The sequence below is a fragment of the Aotus nancymaae genome, unplaced genomic scaffold (assembly GCF_030222135.1).
Source record: "Aotus nancymaae isolate 86718 unplaced genomic scaffold, 86718_ANA_hifiasm-v0.15.2.pri h1tg000039l, whole genome shotgun sequence".
Lineage (NCBI taxonomy): Eukaryota > Metazoa > Chordata > Mammalia > Primates > Aotidae > Aotus > Aotus nancymaae.
In genome coordinates, this window is record NW_026988453.1 from 9,130,976 (window position 1) to 9,145,676 (window position 14,701).

The 14,701-nt window shown below is 50.9% G+C and overlaps 1 long non-coding RNA gene across 2 annotated transcripts in view; it reads left to right on the forward strand.

Moving 5' to 3' along the window:
• The window catches only part of LOC105722110 (uncharacterized), a 43,529-nt gene that overhangs the window by 24,845 nt on the left and 3,983 nt on the right, over nucleotides 1-14,701 (forward strand). For both annotated transcript variants that reach the window (XR_010336500.1, XR_001108497.2), the window contains exon 3: nucleotides 12,601-12,698. This is a non-coding gene — a long non-coding RNA (uncharacterized LOC105722110). The remainder of the gene's footprint in view (nucleotides 1-12,600; nucleotides 12,699-14,701) is intronic.

A 14,701-nucleotide genomic window follows, 5' to 3' on the forward strand; every position in this document is an offset into this window, starting at 1 on the left:
GTGTCCACCTGCTGCTTCTCCAGGTCCAGGGACCTGTGACAGCTCCCTGCCCTTTCTCCTCCACTCCCAGCAACACCCCCTCCAATTTTCTGTTTCTAAACATCATGCTTCTTAGAGTTCCATCATACACAGAACGCTCTTTATTAGTTATATGTTTTTCTGCTCATGAAAGTAATTTTTCTGCCCACTATAAAAATTCAAACAAGATAGTAATGTGCAAATAAAAAAGCAAATCTAAATAATCTCATTTTCCTGAGATAACCTGCCTTAGTAGTTGGGTGTACACCCTTCCAGATCTTTCTCTTAAGTGTGTACAAACAGCCCCTCTGTGCCAAGCTGTTTGTTTCACCACACCTTGTCTGCCCTGCTTCCTGGAATGCCCTTTCTTCTCCTTTGCCAGGCTGGCTTCTGCGCAGCTTTCTGAGATTAGCAAACTTTCTCTTTCTGTCACCCCCATAGCCGGAAACAGGCACCTTCCCTGGGCTCCCTGACCCCCTGCACAGAGCTGTCATAGCACCTAGCACAATAAGTGACCAACTCCTCTCTGGGCATCTGTCTCCCCCACTAGAGTATAGTATAGGTTGGTGGCCAAGAGGTGAGGGCCAAGGTGGACTCAGTCCCCTCCCTAGGAGCCCCAGTTCCCTCCCTAGGAGCCCCAGCCCCCTCCCTAGGAGCCCCAGCCCCCTCCCTAGGAGCCCCAGCCCCCTCCCTAGGAGCCTCAGTCCCCTCCCTAGGAGCCCCAGTCCCCTCCCTAGGAGCCTCAGTCCCCTCCCTAGGAACCCCAGTCCCCTCCCTAGGAGCCCCAGTCCCCTCCCTAGGAGCCCCAGCTCCTCTGGCTCTGTCGGGCGGTCCTGTTCACTTTAGCATCCTCAGTGTCTAGCTCACTGCCTGGCACATGGTTGGTGCTCAACAGGTACTTGTTGAATGAGTGAGTGAGTGAATAAGTTCTGGGTAACCATGGGTGTCCCCACCATGAGATTTTTATATACAGGTGGAGAGCTGCAGGGAGGGGCAACCACCCCCAAACTCCATATTGCTGAGCCCCAAGAGCTGCCACTCACATTAGCTGTGTAACCTTGAGGGAGGCCCTCTCAGGATGCCACGAGAGTAAGAATTTATGAAGTGAGGCTCCCTCCTACTTCCCACCACGGCGATGCTCCCACTCCCACTTAGGGGCCCTTTCCCTTAAGCCCAGTGAAACAGCAAGAGCTCAGGTCTCTAATAAAGCTTGGCATGCTTGGCTCCCAGGGGCAGAGCTCCAGATGTATCAGCCGTGTGACCTTAGGCAGGTGCCATAACCACTCTGAGCCTCCTCCAGCAACAGGAAAATTGGAGTGCACTCAGTAGTATCTATGTCACTGTTTAGAGAGAAAGACTAAATGAAGCGTGAATGTGGGAGGCTCTGTCAATTCCACAGCTCTTTGTTCAACCTCCCCAAAACCCTGGGGGTTCAAAGTAAGATCAGGGTGCTAGAAACCTAGACTTTAGTTCTGCCCTCAGCCCAGGTGACTATGGGCACATCCTGGTGCTTCCTCATCTGTAACTTGGAGCCAGGAGTGTGGGATGAGACGGTTCTGAAGGCCCTTCCAGCTCTCACACTCGAAGGGCTCTGAGAAGTTCAGTGTTCTGCAAAGTGCCCAAGTCCTTGGGCTATCATTTGGCTGTGAGAACAAAGGCTCTGCCAGTGGACAGCTCTCTCTCGCACACCACGGCCCCTGCCAGTCAGAACCGGGAACACCGAGACTGGCAGGCCACCAGCTGGAACAGCCCTGACCCTGGATTTCTGTGCTGGGCACTGTGACACTACCTGCTGCTGCTTCTTCCCAGTCCCCAGCAAGGGACAGACGTGAGGACAGTTTGTGGGATGAGTCTTTTGACCTTTTTGGAACCTGATTTTGCTCTTGGGGAGTGTGGGGTTTAGTTGGGGAGAGAAGACCGATTGGTGACCCTGATTTGGGGGGCTCATTGTTCACTGGAGTCTGCAGGGGCTCTTGAGGGCTGGGGTTGAGCTGGGCTTTGAAAGGTGCTTAGGATTTGGGTACGTAGATGGAGGGTGTGTTGTTTGGGGGTTGAGTATCCAAGGGCCAGTGGCTAAGGCTGAGTAGGCAGTGTCTCTATTCAACAGAGCAGGCACTGGATCGATCAAGCACTCCCCATCTGGAGAGTACCAGATACCATGCACAGGGAGGACAATGGTTGAAGACACCTTTATCTGGAAGCCGCCCACCTCTTTGACTACCAGAGAGCTGGATAGATGTTCCTTTGCATTGTTTCTCTAAGCTAAGCTTAGGGTAGAAACACAGTAAATATTCAAAGTGAGGGTTTTACACTAGGGGCCTCTACGTGGCTTGTCTCATTCATCCTCACAGGGAGGCAGGGATTACGAACCCCACTTTATAAATGAAAAGCCTGGAGCTCAGGAATGCCAGGCGCCTGCCCCAGATCACAGGCCTAATTAGCAGCAGAGCCAGTACCCCCAGTCCAGGACTCTGGACTCGAAGTCCTGAACACAAGGGTGTCTGGAACTCCCGGGAGCTCCTCTGGGGTGAGGATGGGTAGGGAGCAGGCTTGCACAGAGGCCGATTGAATCCAGAGGTAGGGGCTGCAGGACTGGGGTGGAGTCTCCCCCGATGGGATAAAGAAGCAGTAGGGGAGTGTTTGCTGCTCTTCTTTGGGCTGGGGGAACTGGAGGTATTGGAGGCTCAGGAGACTTGAGCTGGGCTATCAGGTTCGGGGCTGGAGTGACTCTTGAGAAAGGGAAGCAGAGATGAGAGGGGTGACTGGACAGGCTTACAGATCACCGAGGGGCCATCACTCAGGCAGGACCTCAGCCCCCACCTGCCCTTCTCCCCGCTTCATCCAGCAGCCAGACTTCTTCATCAACAAGGAAGCCAGTCTCTGCTCGTTTGGGGCCTGGGACTGAGTGAAACCTCTTGTCACTGCAGAAGCTGGGGCCAGCCCAGGCTGTGTTATTTCTTTGCTTCTCTGGGACTTTCCTACCCCTCCCTCTGGCTTCCTGCTGCTCTGGGCCCAGGGCTGGGGGATGGTGGGAGAGGGTTTCAGTCTCCTTCAGTGGCCAGATCCAAGGTCCTGACCCCGCCTCTCCATCTGCCTCCTGCCTGATGTGGACAGGATCCGTCCTCCTTGTAGGATCGTCTACCGCTTGTTAGACTCTGGTCTTTTGGGAAGGTGGTCCAGGAGCAGTGTTCCTGGACTGTCAGCATCCTCTGGGGAGTTTGTGAATAATGAGCTGTCTGGACCTCATTCCAGGTCTCTAGAATCAGAATTTTGGGGAAGGGAGCCCAGGAATCCACATTCTAACAAGCTCCCCCAGGAGTTCTTAGGAACAGCAAAGCCGAGAGCCATCACATGAGATCATCTCACCGTCCCCTGCTAGGGAGGGACTGCTCTCCCAGGATGCCAGGAGGGAGTGTGGGTTGGTGGCGATAAGATAAGACTGGTTGAATGAGCAGAGTTTCAGAAACACAGACAGGAAGGCATTCCCCTGGCGGGATGCCCCCGAAGCAGAATTGCTTTCTCACCTCGCGGTCTGCCGCTCCCATGCCACCGTAGACTTCTTCACACTCTCCCTCCAGCAGAGCCAACCAGGAACGAGCAGGTTCAGATCCAAAGAGGAAATCTGAGGAAGGGCTTGGAGATGGGCCAAGGAAGTGATGGAAGATATTTTTAGGATTACTTATTCCAAAGAAGTGTGAGGAGGCATCTTATCACCATCCAAGAACTTGGAGAGGCTTATTTATTAGACTCTTGACCAAGCAACCGGAGAGCAAATGACAGCTGAAAGTACTCAGGGGAAAGGAGAGGAAGGGGCCTGTGAGATACTGACACGTGTCCAGGAGGGAGCTGTGGATACTTCCAGCCTGGCGTTTTTTGAGGACAGTTCATTCCCTTGCTCCTCGAAGGTGTTTTATTGTCTACTGTGTGCCTGACACTTGCTCAGTACAGGGAAGAGAGCTATGAACAAGGGACACAGGATTCCTCCCTATGAACCGAAGGTCAGGGAGAATATCCTGTCTGTCTGGAAAGCCTTCTCCTTGTCCCTACCTATGGTCAGATACCTGGATGGCACGCACAGGTGTGGTTCTTGCCCAAACAGCCTGGCATGGCTTGGATCCCCAAGGGAAATTGGGAGGTGGGGTGAGGCTGCCAGGGCGGGAGTGGGAAGTGGTACCTGGCAGGCTGGATGCCCTTGTGTGCGGTCACTCCCCTTCCTGTGAGTGCCCCCATCCCACGCCAACTGCCCCACACTTTATGCAGGGACATATCTAGAAGGCTAACTGCTGCCAGCTCTCATGCATGTCACCTCCTTTCCACAGCAGCCTCTTATGTGACTAAAAGTCCTGTGAGAGAGCCACGCCGAGCAGCCCAGGCTGCCGCCCGAGCTCTGACGCCCGGCTGGGGAAAGCTCCATTTCAGAGCAGGTGCCCCTGCCTGGCTTGCCAGGCCTGCGAGGAGCCCTCCTCCACCCGTGGCTGCTGGAGCCGCCTTGGCCCTGCTTTTCCCAGTTGGATGCCTGGCTCTCAGATGCCTCTTTTCATCACTGGAGTCCTCAGCTCAGTTCAGGTTCCTCTCTGGGAGCCCGGAAGGGTCAGGGAATTGTTTCTGCTTTGCCGTCTGTCTCTCAGTTATCAGCCGTCCCGCTATTTATTTTTCGAAGGTTTCTATAGCCAGCATTTCCAAGCGGGTAAGAGGAGCGCAGGAGAAGCCTCTGTTGCTGCCTCTGAGCGTGGCCTGGATTTGTATCTATGGAGCAATGAGAGAATGATTCAAGCCCCAAATTAAAGGGAGACGGGAGTAGAACCACGGGCACCCCAGGTCTGTGTCTGATTCCCATTCCTGAGTCACCGGTGACCTCTGGTAAGTCCCAGAACCTCTCTGGATTCTCCCTCTGTGAAATGGGAGGGTGATTTCTGTGGTTCCCAGAACCAAGGCAGGGTGAGTAAAGGGGCAGGTAGGAACGACGGACTGTGTTTACTGAGCATGTGTTATGTGCTGGGAGCGGCACTGAGTAGTTGACGTAGTTGATCTCATTTAATCTTCGTAGCAGCCCAATGCAGTAGCACTGTTGTTATTTCTACTTTACAGAAGAGGAAGCAGAGGTGAGGGAAGTGAGTAACTTGGCCAGCAGTGGGTTGGAGTTGGCTCCTGGCCTGTCTTAGTCCTTGCAGTCACCAGGAGAGAGGAACGGCAGGCAGGGGAGAGTGGCCAGTGGCTCTCAGGCCTCAGGGTTGTCGCTGGAAGATCCCAGTCCCAGAGATGCCTCCTCCTCCCTCAGGCCTGGAAACAGGACCCCTTGTCCTCTCCCGCCCAGTGCCTGCTACAGAGTGGCCACTGGTTGCCTGCTGCAGCAACACACCTGCCGGAAAGCGCCTCTTTCTTCTCTCGCCCCAAACCGAGGTCCGTAAACATCCCCTCCACGCAACCACGTGCACGCACCTCAGCTCCACACAACCCCTTTGCTGTTTTCAGCACATTCTCCCGCTCCATCTTTCCAATGCCGTTCTTCCCATTTGCCAGATGAGGGGACCAAGGCCTGGGCTGGTTCAGAGACTCACCAGGAGCCGCGTGGTTGGCGAACTTTCAGTCCAGCCTGCCCGTCACCAAACTGAGGTGTCCATACGGAAGGTCATGGAAGATTCTCGGCCCTTCTCCCAGGACCTTTCATGACCCAACACCCCGTGAGTCAGAATTCTGAGGACTCCAGGATGAGGCACAGCCCATACCTGCTGAATTAATTCAGTCATTCATTTATTCAGTCATATTTATCTGCCATGTTGACGAGTTGTGTCTGATGCTTTTGGCACAGAAATGCCTTGGGAGCTCAAAGGCCGAGATGAGGAAAGCAGAAAGTGAGCAGGCCGTTAGAATACCAGATGTGAGTGCTGAGAAGGGACACTTGAGTTTGGGAGGCAAGGATGGCTTCCTGGAGGAGGTGATGGGGTGAAGTCTAAGCTGAGACCTGAAAGATGAATATAACTGGTCCCTGAAAATTAGGCAGGGAGTGGGAGGGAGGGATGTTCGGGGCAGAGCAAACAGCTTTTGTGAAACCCCGATGGCAGGAGAGCTCAGCACACCTGCTCCAGCCTGCTCAGCTCCAGCCCAGGCTCCCTAGCCCTTGATCTTTGCATCTCCCAGCCACTTGTGACCCCACCCACCCAGTGAGCAATGAGCGCATCCCCTCCAAGGGGCAAACCCTGGTGTGGGCACCATGGCATCTGCTCTGCCCACTGCCTTGGCACAGAGATGCCTCATCTGAATGTGGATCATCTCCTTCCGGGGGTAACCAGAGAAGCAGCGGCAGGTGAGGCGGCAGGTACGGTAGCGAGGAACATCTTGGTATCGGCTCTGTCCTGGAGACCAGCGGAAAGCCTTTGTCCCGGCAGCCTATAATGGGTTTCAGGAGAGAGCTTCAATATTTGATGCAAACAGAAGCACAAAGGATGTGGAGGGCTATTGTGGGTTCTCCAAAGAGGAGCTAATCCTCTGGCAAGCAGCCTAGCCAGAAGGGGTTCAAGTGCTGGGCGGGCCAGCCGCTGGGGGTGTTGTCCTTTACGAGCAACTGCAGGAGATAATAGCGCCAGGGGGACAATCTCTACGCAGGTGGAGGGAGGTGGTGAGAGGCACTCCCCACTGCAGGGCGGGTGAAGGGGGACAGCACCTGTCCTGAAAGTGTGGAGCACAGGCGATGCTCCCCATACCCCCACACGCCCCAAGCCCAGTGCCTGGACCACAGCTCTCTCCAGGTCTGGACTGCCTTGTCAGCTGTTCCTTCACTGGGGGTCACTTGTGTCTGGGGGTGGGGATGGGGTTAGGGGTCAGCCAGGGCTCTCAGGCCTCTCTCCCCTCTCCCTCCCTCTGGCTTTCTCTCCTGGCCTCTTTTTGGTCCACTGCACACAGACAAGTCATTTCTTGGCTCCAGGGGGCCAAGGAGAGGGAAACTGGTTATATTTGCATGTCATTAGCATAGAGAGATTGTATTTGCATGAAGTCTATTTTCGGCTCCTCCCTCCTCCAAATCTGCCCCATCATCTCTAACTATGCTACATACATGTCCTGTCCAGTCACCAGCACAAGGGAGTCATGAGGGGTGGGGGGCTGTCGGGAACGCTCTTCTTGTGGTCAGAGCGGAGTGAAGCAGAGCCCAAGGGAGGAATCTGCAATCCCAGGAGTGGGAGATCGGAAAACTCAACTCTTTAAGCTTTGTGTTAGCACAAGGAGCTCTGTTAGGGTCGCCTCACTTCCAGACACCTCCAGGGGTGCAAAATGATGGGTTTGGAAAGAAGAGGGGGAAATGGGACTGATTTACATAAATTTACATAATTTTATGTAATTTGCATGGGTAGAATTATTCAGTTTTTCAGACATCTTTTAATTCAATCTTTTTGTTTCCTAAAAGTTATTCTTTCTTTGAGTTTCCTTTCTTTTGCTTCTTGTCAGCTTCCTGAGACATAGATCTGCCTCCTCTCCAAGAGGGAGAAGAGGACTGGGTAGCAGCATGGTGCAGGGGGTGGGGAAGAGAAGACGGGCAGTGTAGACATCCGAGTGTAGACACCTGAGGTCTCTGCCTGGTCCCAGGAGTGCCACCTCCGCCATTCCACCCAGGATGCCCCAAGGATCCTGAGGTCTGGGAGGATCCTTAAGCCCACCCTGTGGGCTCTGATTTCCACTCACAGATGTGTGGGAGCAGAGCACGGATGAGGCTGGTTTATCTGTTCATTTCTTATAGGGAGCCAACGCCACCCAGAAAGCCTGACTCCCAGGCCACATTTTGGCAAAGACCGACCTGCATCTGGAAATCAAAAGCCTTGCTCCTGAGGACAAGACACTGTCTTAAGAAGCATCCTCCGAGCCTCTCAACAGACACCCTGCCCAAGCAGTCATGAAGGGCCCCTCTTCTTCCAGCTTATGGGCCTTCTCTTTCCTTGGCGTGGGAAGAGAAGGGAGAAGAAATCTGATCCTTCTCATAGCAGAAGTCTGGAAATCTATTTAGTGATTTCCATTTACAGCCAATTATGATTGTGTATAAGGCAAAGGAGGCTGGATTCTGCTGAAGCTAAGCTGAAGGGAAGCCCCGTAAGTCATCTGCCGGCTGAATACCTTTCTCTGCTTCCAGCCTACTTCCACCTTCTCTGGCTGCTTCTTTTTCACTCCTCTCTTCTGGTTTCCTAAACAAGCTTTATGGAAAACATTGTTTTAATATTATTAGCAGACTCGAATGTTATTTCAGCAATTTGTAATCGTTCTAAATTAGACCTCGGATGACATCACGGTACTACCTGGAAAGCTTTGCTGGCTGCGCCACGCCTGTCCAGGTCCGTGAGGGCCTGTGTGGTGTGGACGCACCTTCCCCTCACTGTGCCTCTTACCTCTGTCTCCCTTTCTTGGGACTCTCCAGGCGCACAGGCTGCCTCCTGCTTGGAGAACTTTCCCAGCTCATTCACGCCTCAGCCCTTCCTCCCAGGTCTACCAGCTCCTTGTCGCCGCCGCTCAGGGCTCAGCTCTGATGTCCCTTCCTCAGACAGGCCTTCCTCCACCTCCCAGCCTGGGTAAGCCCTCCCTGTGGATCAGACCCGTGCCCATCTTATTTACATGATACCTTGTTTGTTCTGTTTTTAGCACGGGCAGAGACCTACCTGCTTTCTCCATCTCTGTGTCTCCAGTACCTGGCAAAGCACCAAGAGCGTAGTAGGGGCTCAAGTCAGATCTGTTGACTGGACAAGTGTGGATGAGTAGGGGGTTGGTGACAGATAAAGGATTTCGGAGCCAGTACTGATTGTGGTTTTGTCACTCACTGCTGAATAGCCATGGGCAGATTTCTCAGCCCTCTGAGCCTCCATGCCTCCCCTGGGACTAGGATGATCATAACGTCTACACTGAAGGTTAATTTCAGCATTGTATATAAGTGTCTGGCAGTATCTGGCACTAATAGGGGCTCATTAAATTGTGATTATTAATATTAATAATGATACCTTTGTTTCACACTTACCCTGTACCAGGATCTGGTCCTGCCCTCAAAGATTCGGTTTATCAGATGACACAGAGACCTGCGTGGCCAAGTATGAAGCAAGGTTGACTGTAGCTTAGAGGCATGAACAAAGCACCATAGGAACAGAGAGGCAAGAGCAATGAATGTACAACCTCTTCACGAGAATAGTGTTTTACGGTGTATATCCTATACACACCTCTGTAGTTCATTTGATTGCTCCCTAAAGCTTTAAAGGAGGCAGGGCAGGCCTCAGTATCTACCCTGTGTAATAGGAGAGCAGAGTTTCAAAGAGAAGACACCATGGGCCCAAGGTCGCACTCCAGCCCCTCGCTCTGCTTCATCCATCTTCCACAGCATCGACTCCTCTGGACACCTTGTGTGGCTGCTGGAATGCAAGCTCTGTGACAGCCTGTTTTATTCATTGCTCCAAGCCCAGTCCCTAGAACTGACACAGAGTAAGCACTCAGTAAGTGTATGTGGAATGAATGAATGAAGGAAGAAAGAAGAATTAGTGAGTGGCAGAGCTAGGCTCAAACTCCTCAAGCAGGAGGGAGAAAAGCTAGTTAAGGGGACCAGTTTCTGGAGCCGGGCTGTTTGGGTTTGCATCTCAGCTTTGCTGCGTACTGGCTGTGCGACTCGGACAAGTTACTTAACTTCTCTGTGCCCCGCTTTCCTCATCTGCCTAATGAGAATGATTATATAACACCTAGTTCACAAGATTATTGTGACAACACCCATGAGTTAACATTCATAAAGTTCTCAGAACATGCCTGGCACATCATATGCCTCAACACTTAAAAAAAAAAACAACACTAGATATCTTGACTCTAAATCCAGTATTCTTCCTTTGTACCAGGTTATAAAGAACTTTATAGTTTCAAAATCACCAACATATTCATGGCTTTATCTTTTCAGCATCCTTGTGAAATAAGCAATGAATCATTACTATTGCCATTTTACGGAGGAGAAAGCTGAATGAAGCTGGAAATGATGGGTCTGGCTCAAGGTCAAACAGAGGCTTTATTGTCTGACTTCGAATATACTTCTCTATCCATGATTCCGCAGGTAATTTCCTCCCCCGGATCTAGCCTGAAAGAAAACAAAGAAGCCAAAGGGGGAAAAAAATCAGAGCCTAGCAGAGATTCTCAGAAGGCCTACAAGAAGAATCCATTTAATTTCCTCTAATCATGGGCTGTCCTAAATACGGCCAAAGTTGCTGAGAGACTTTAAGGTCAAGGAAAACTCCTACAGATTCAAGAGGGACTGACCCAAGCCTGTAAATGTCTGGGGAGATACCTCCGACTGATGGGCTTTCCTTCTAACGAGCAGCTGCCTTCATGAGGAGCAGCTGGTGGGCCCAGAACGTGCCAGGTGCTGTGGGGGCAGGGAAGACACTGCGAGTTCCTCCCGAAGGGATCTTTTGTCCAGTTTGGAGGGTGGAGGCAGAATCTTTGTGGGGCTAAGCTTGTCCGCTACCTGCTTCCAGAGACTTTAAGTAGGTGTAAGAATTGGATTTTAAATTTTAGTTTAAGTGACCCCAATGCTAAACAGATGATTTGAGTTCCAGAGGGCGTTCAGAGGAGGAGATGTGGAGGTAGAAAAAGAATTTGTGAAATCTTTCTTTTGCTCACTCATTCATTCATTCAACTCTCCTTTATCGTGTCCTTAGCCTACAATGGGGAATCCCAGAGTCCAATGCCTGAATTCACAAATAGATTCTAAAAAATGTAGCTGAGTGCGGTGGCTCATGCCTGTAATCCCAGCACTTTGGGAGGCTGAGGTGGGTGGATCACCTGAGGTTGGGAGTTCAAGTCCAGCCTGACCAACATGGAAAAACCCTGTCTCTACCAAAAATACAAAATTAGCCAGGCGTGGTGGCACATGCCTGTAATCCCATCTACTCGGGAGGCTGAGGCAGGAGAATCGCTTGAACCCAGGAGGCAGAGGTTGCAGGGGTGAGCAGAGATAGCACCATTGCATCCCAGCCTGGGCAACAAGAGCAAAACTCTGTCTCAAAAAAAAAATATATTGAGTATCTACCATGTGCCAGGCATGTTTCATACGTCAGTAGAGCGCTTCAAGGGAAGCATGACCATCCTGGTGAGATGAGAGAGACTCAGAGGCTAAGTGAAATGCCCAAGGTCAGTCGGCTATGAAAAGTCAGTATTCACACCCAGGCCTGCAGACCCCATGGCTCAGGCTATGCGTTAGATCTTTACGCTGGAGTATTTGAGTCATGAAAAAGAATATGTGTCAACACACAACTAAGATAGAAAGTATGATAATAAAATGACTGCCAGCGATCAAGGAACAAACCGTTTCCAACTAGGCCTGTCATGGCGTGCGCCTCACCCCTACCGCACCACCCCGCCGCCGTTTCCCCACCACCCCCACTCCACGGTGACCAGTCTCTCAATCCCAGAGTCATCCTTCGCTTGCTATGTTTTTGGTTGTTTTAACCACGTGTTTCTGATAAACATGTGTGAAGACAGCCCTTCCGTTTTGTTTGGTTTTGAACTTGATATAAGTGTTTTGCGATGTCTTCTACAGGCTTCTGAGATTCGCCCAGTTGATTGTGGCTTCGGTTCATTCATTTCCACTGCTGTGAAATTCCATCGTCTGGATACACTGTACCACATTTTATGTCTCCAATTTCCTGCAGGAGGACGTCTGGGTCACTTTCAGTTGTGGTTTTTCGTTTTGTTTTGCTATTACAAACAATGCTACAAAGAAAAGTCTTCATCATGTCTTCTGATGCACCTGACACGGTTACGTAGGTGCGGGGGTGACCTGCAGGCTGCAGGGCTTGTTTGTGGTGTATTTTTACTCAATACAGCTCCAAAGTAGTTGTACCATTTTCCTTGCAGCTTGTAAGCTGGAGGAGGGTCTTCCGAGGGGCCACCGTTGAGCTTAGGAAAGGGGGCTCCAAAGTATTGACTACCTAGCAAACCTTGAGATAACTTTGAGAACAATCTACCCTAAGGATCGTCATTTATATGGTAATTCACGGAGCAGTGCACAGACTTGATAGTCTATCTCCAGAGCTGAGCCTCTGAGGTTAGAAACACTTGCAGTTATTGACCACCGTCCCTGGAGAAAACTGGCCTCCTCACTGACACAGGAGAACCAAGAACGATCGTGGCCATCTCACCCCACCTGCGAGACTTGGCATCTTTGCCAGAGCATGTGAGCTTGTGGGATTTTTAATGCATGTCCTTCTCTTGCAGCAGAATCTAAATTTGTCAGCCTTGGATTCAAGGCCGTGTGGTGTGACGGACTGGAGGCAGCTAGATCCTGACTGGGGCCCGCCCCTCTCCCTGCTCGCTCTTCCTCCTTCTCTCTCCCTTGCCTTCTACTAATACTTATGTCCTTCCTTTACACTTTTGATTGGGTAATACACTCAAAGAGCTGGAAGTTCCACATATAAAACTCTATGAGGAAAAGTCTTGCTCCCACAACTCACCCCCAATAACCTGGTCCCTCTTATTGAAGGTCATCACTTTTATTATATATCCTTCTAGAATAGGGTCCTTTTGTTTGTGTGCGTTTGTGTGTGTGTGTTATTTCTGACAGCATCTCACTCTGTTGCCCAGGCTGGAATGCAGTGGTGCAATCACGCATCACTGCAGCTTGGAACTCCTGGGCTCAAGTCATCCTCCGGCTTCAACCTCCTGAGTAGCTGGAGCTACAGGTGTGCACCACCAGGCCTGGCCACTTTTTTATGTTTTTTGTTCCGTTTTGTTTTTTGTAGATATGAGGTTTTGCCATGTTGCCCAGGCTGGTCTCAAACTCTAGGGCTCAAGTGATCCACTGGCCTTGGCCTCCCAAAATGCCGGGATTACAGGCATGAGCCACATTGCCTGGCCAAGATTTTAAATGTACAGGCAAATATGATATACAGTCTTATTCAAATCTCTTATTATAGAAAAGATAGCACACTATACATATGAGTCTGCCATTGCCTTTTCTCATAAAGAGGTATCTTGGATGTCTAGTCCATATCATAATCACAAACATTTCATTATTCTTTTTTTTGGATACAGAATCTTGCTCTGTTGCCCAGGCTGGAATGCAGTGGCATGATCTCAGCTCACTGCAACCTCTGCCTCCCAGGTTCAAATGATTCTCCTGCCTCAGCCTCCCAGGTAGCTGGGATTACAGGTGCCTGCCACCATGCCTGGCTAATTTTTGAATTTTATTTTTTTAAATAGCTGTGTTAATATTCTATTGTATTCCACTAATATTTCTTACCTACTGTGCACCAATCTCTTTGCTGGGAGCTGTCGTCAAAATGATGACTCAAAACAGGTCCTGCCTTCAAGGAGACTCCAGCCTAAGAGCAAATAGACAAGCAGTTATGATGAAATATTGCAGGTGTTACTCATTCCAAAAACAGGAAGGACCAACTGCTTGTCAAGTACTGCTCTGGGCAGAGGGGAGATGAGGGAAAGTAAAACCCATGAAAATCCCTGCCCCGTGGCACTTCTGTCCTAGCAGAGTTGATGCTCTGGCACTGTGATTGTGGAGGGTACATGGCGGGGCCCCTAACCCGGTCTGGGGGTCAAAGAAAGCTACTTGGAGGAAATGGATGGAGTGAGAGATAATGAGGGTGGTGTTGGCAGGAATTGGTTGGATTTGAGCGGGAGGGAGAGGAAGCCTCAGTCCTCTCATCTAAAATGAGGCAAATGACCCCGCCCTGGGCTGCTCTGGGACTCTCTGATACAAGTAAGGCTCAGGGCAGTGGTGCTGTGCCACACTCCCAGACCCATCTCTTCATCTGCTCTCGTGTTGCCCCCACCTCACACTGTCATGGTGTCCATACTCCAGCAGGGACTCTGCCTTCCTGCCTTCTCAGCCCACTCCCCTCCCTGTCACACACACACACCACATGCACACAACACACACCACACTGCACACCACACACACATTACACCATGCATACACACACAGCCCTCATACCACACACCACACACACCACATACCACACCACACGCCACACACACGTACACACCACATACCACACCACATACCACACCAAGTATACACACCACACCATGCATACACACACCTCACACCACACACCACATACACACATACTATGCCACATATACAACACACACCACATGCACACACCACATACCACATTGCACACCACACACACGTACATACCACACCACATATCACACACACATCACACACTACAAATACACACACCCCTCCCACCACACACCACATATACACACATCACACACTACACCACACACACAACACACACCACATACCACATTGCACACCACACACACACATGCATACATCACATACCACACCACAAACCACACAGACGCACCACACCATGCACACACACCCCTTACACTGCACACCACACACACACTACACTACACACACAACACACAGATCACATGCACACACCACATATCACACCACACACCACATACATATCACACCATGTATACACACATCCCCCTCAAACACCACACACACACTATGCCACACACACACTACACATGCACACACCACACACCAAACCCTACACCACACACACACATTACACCACAAATACTACACACCCCCAAACACCAAACACACCACACATGCACACAACACATACCACACAGGTGTGCACACATATACACACATGCACACACATTACCTACACACATTACACCATACACA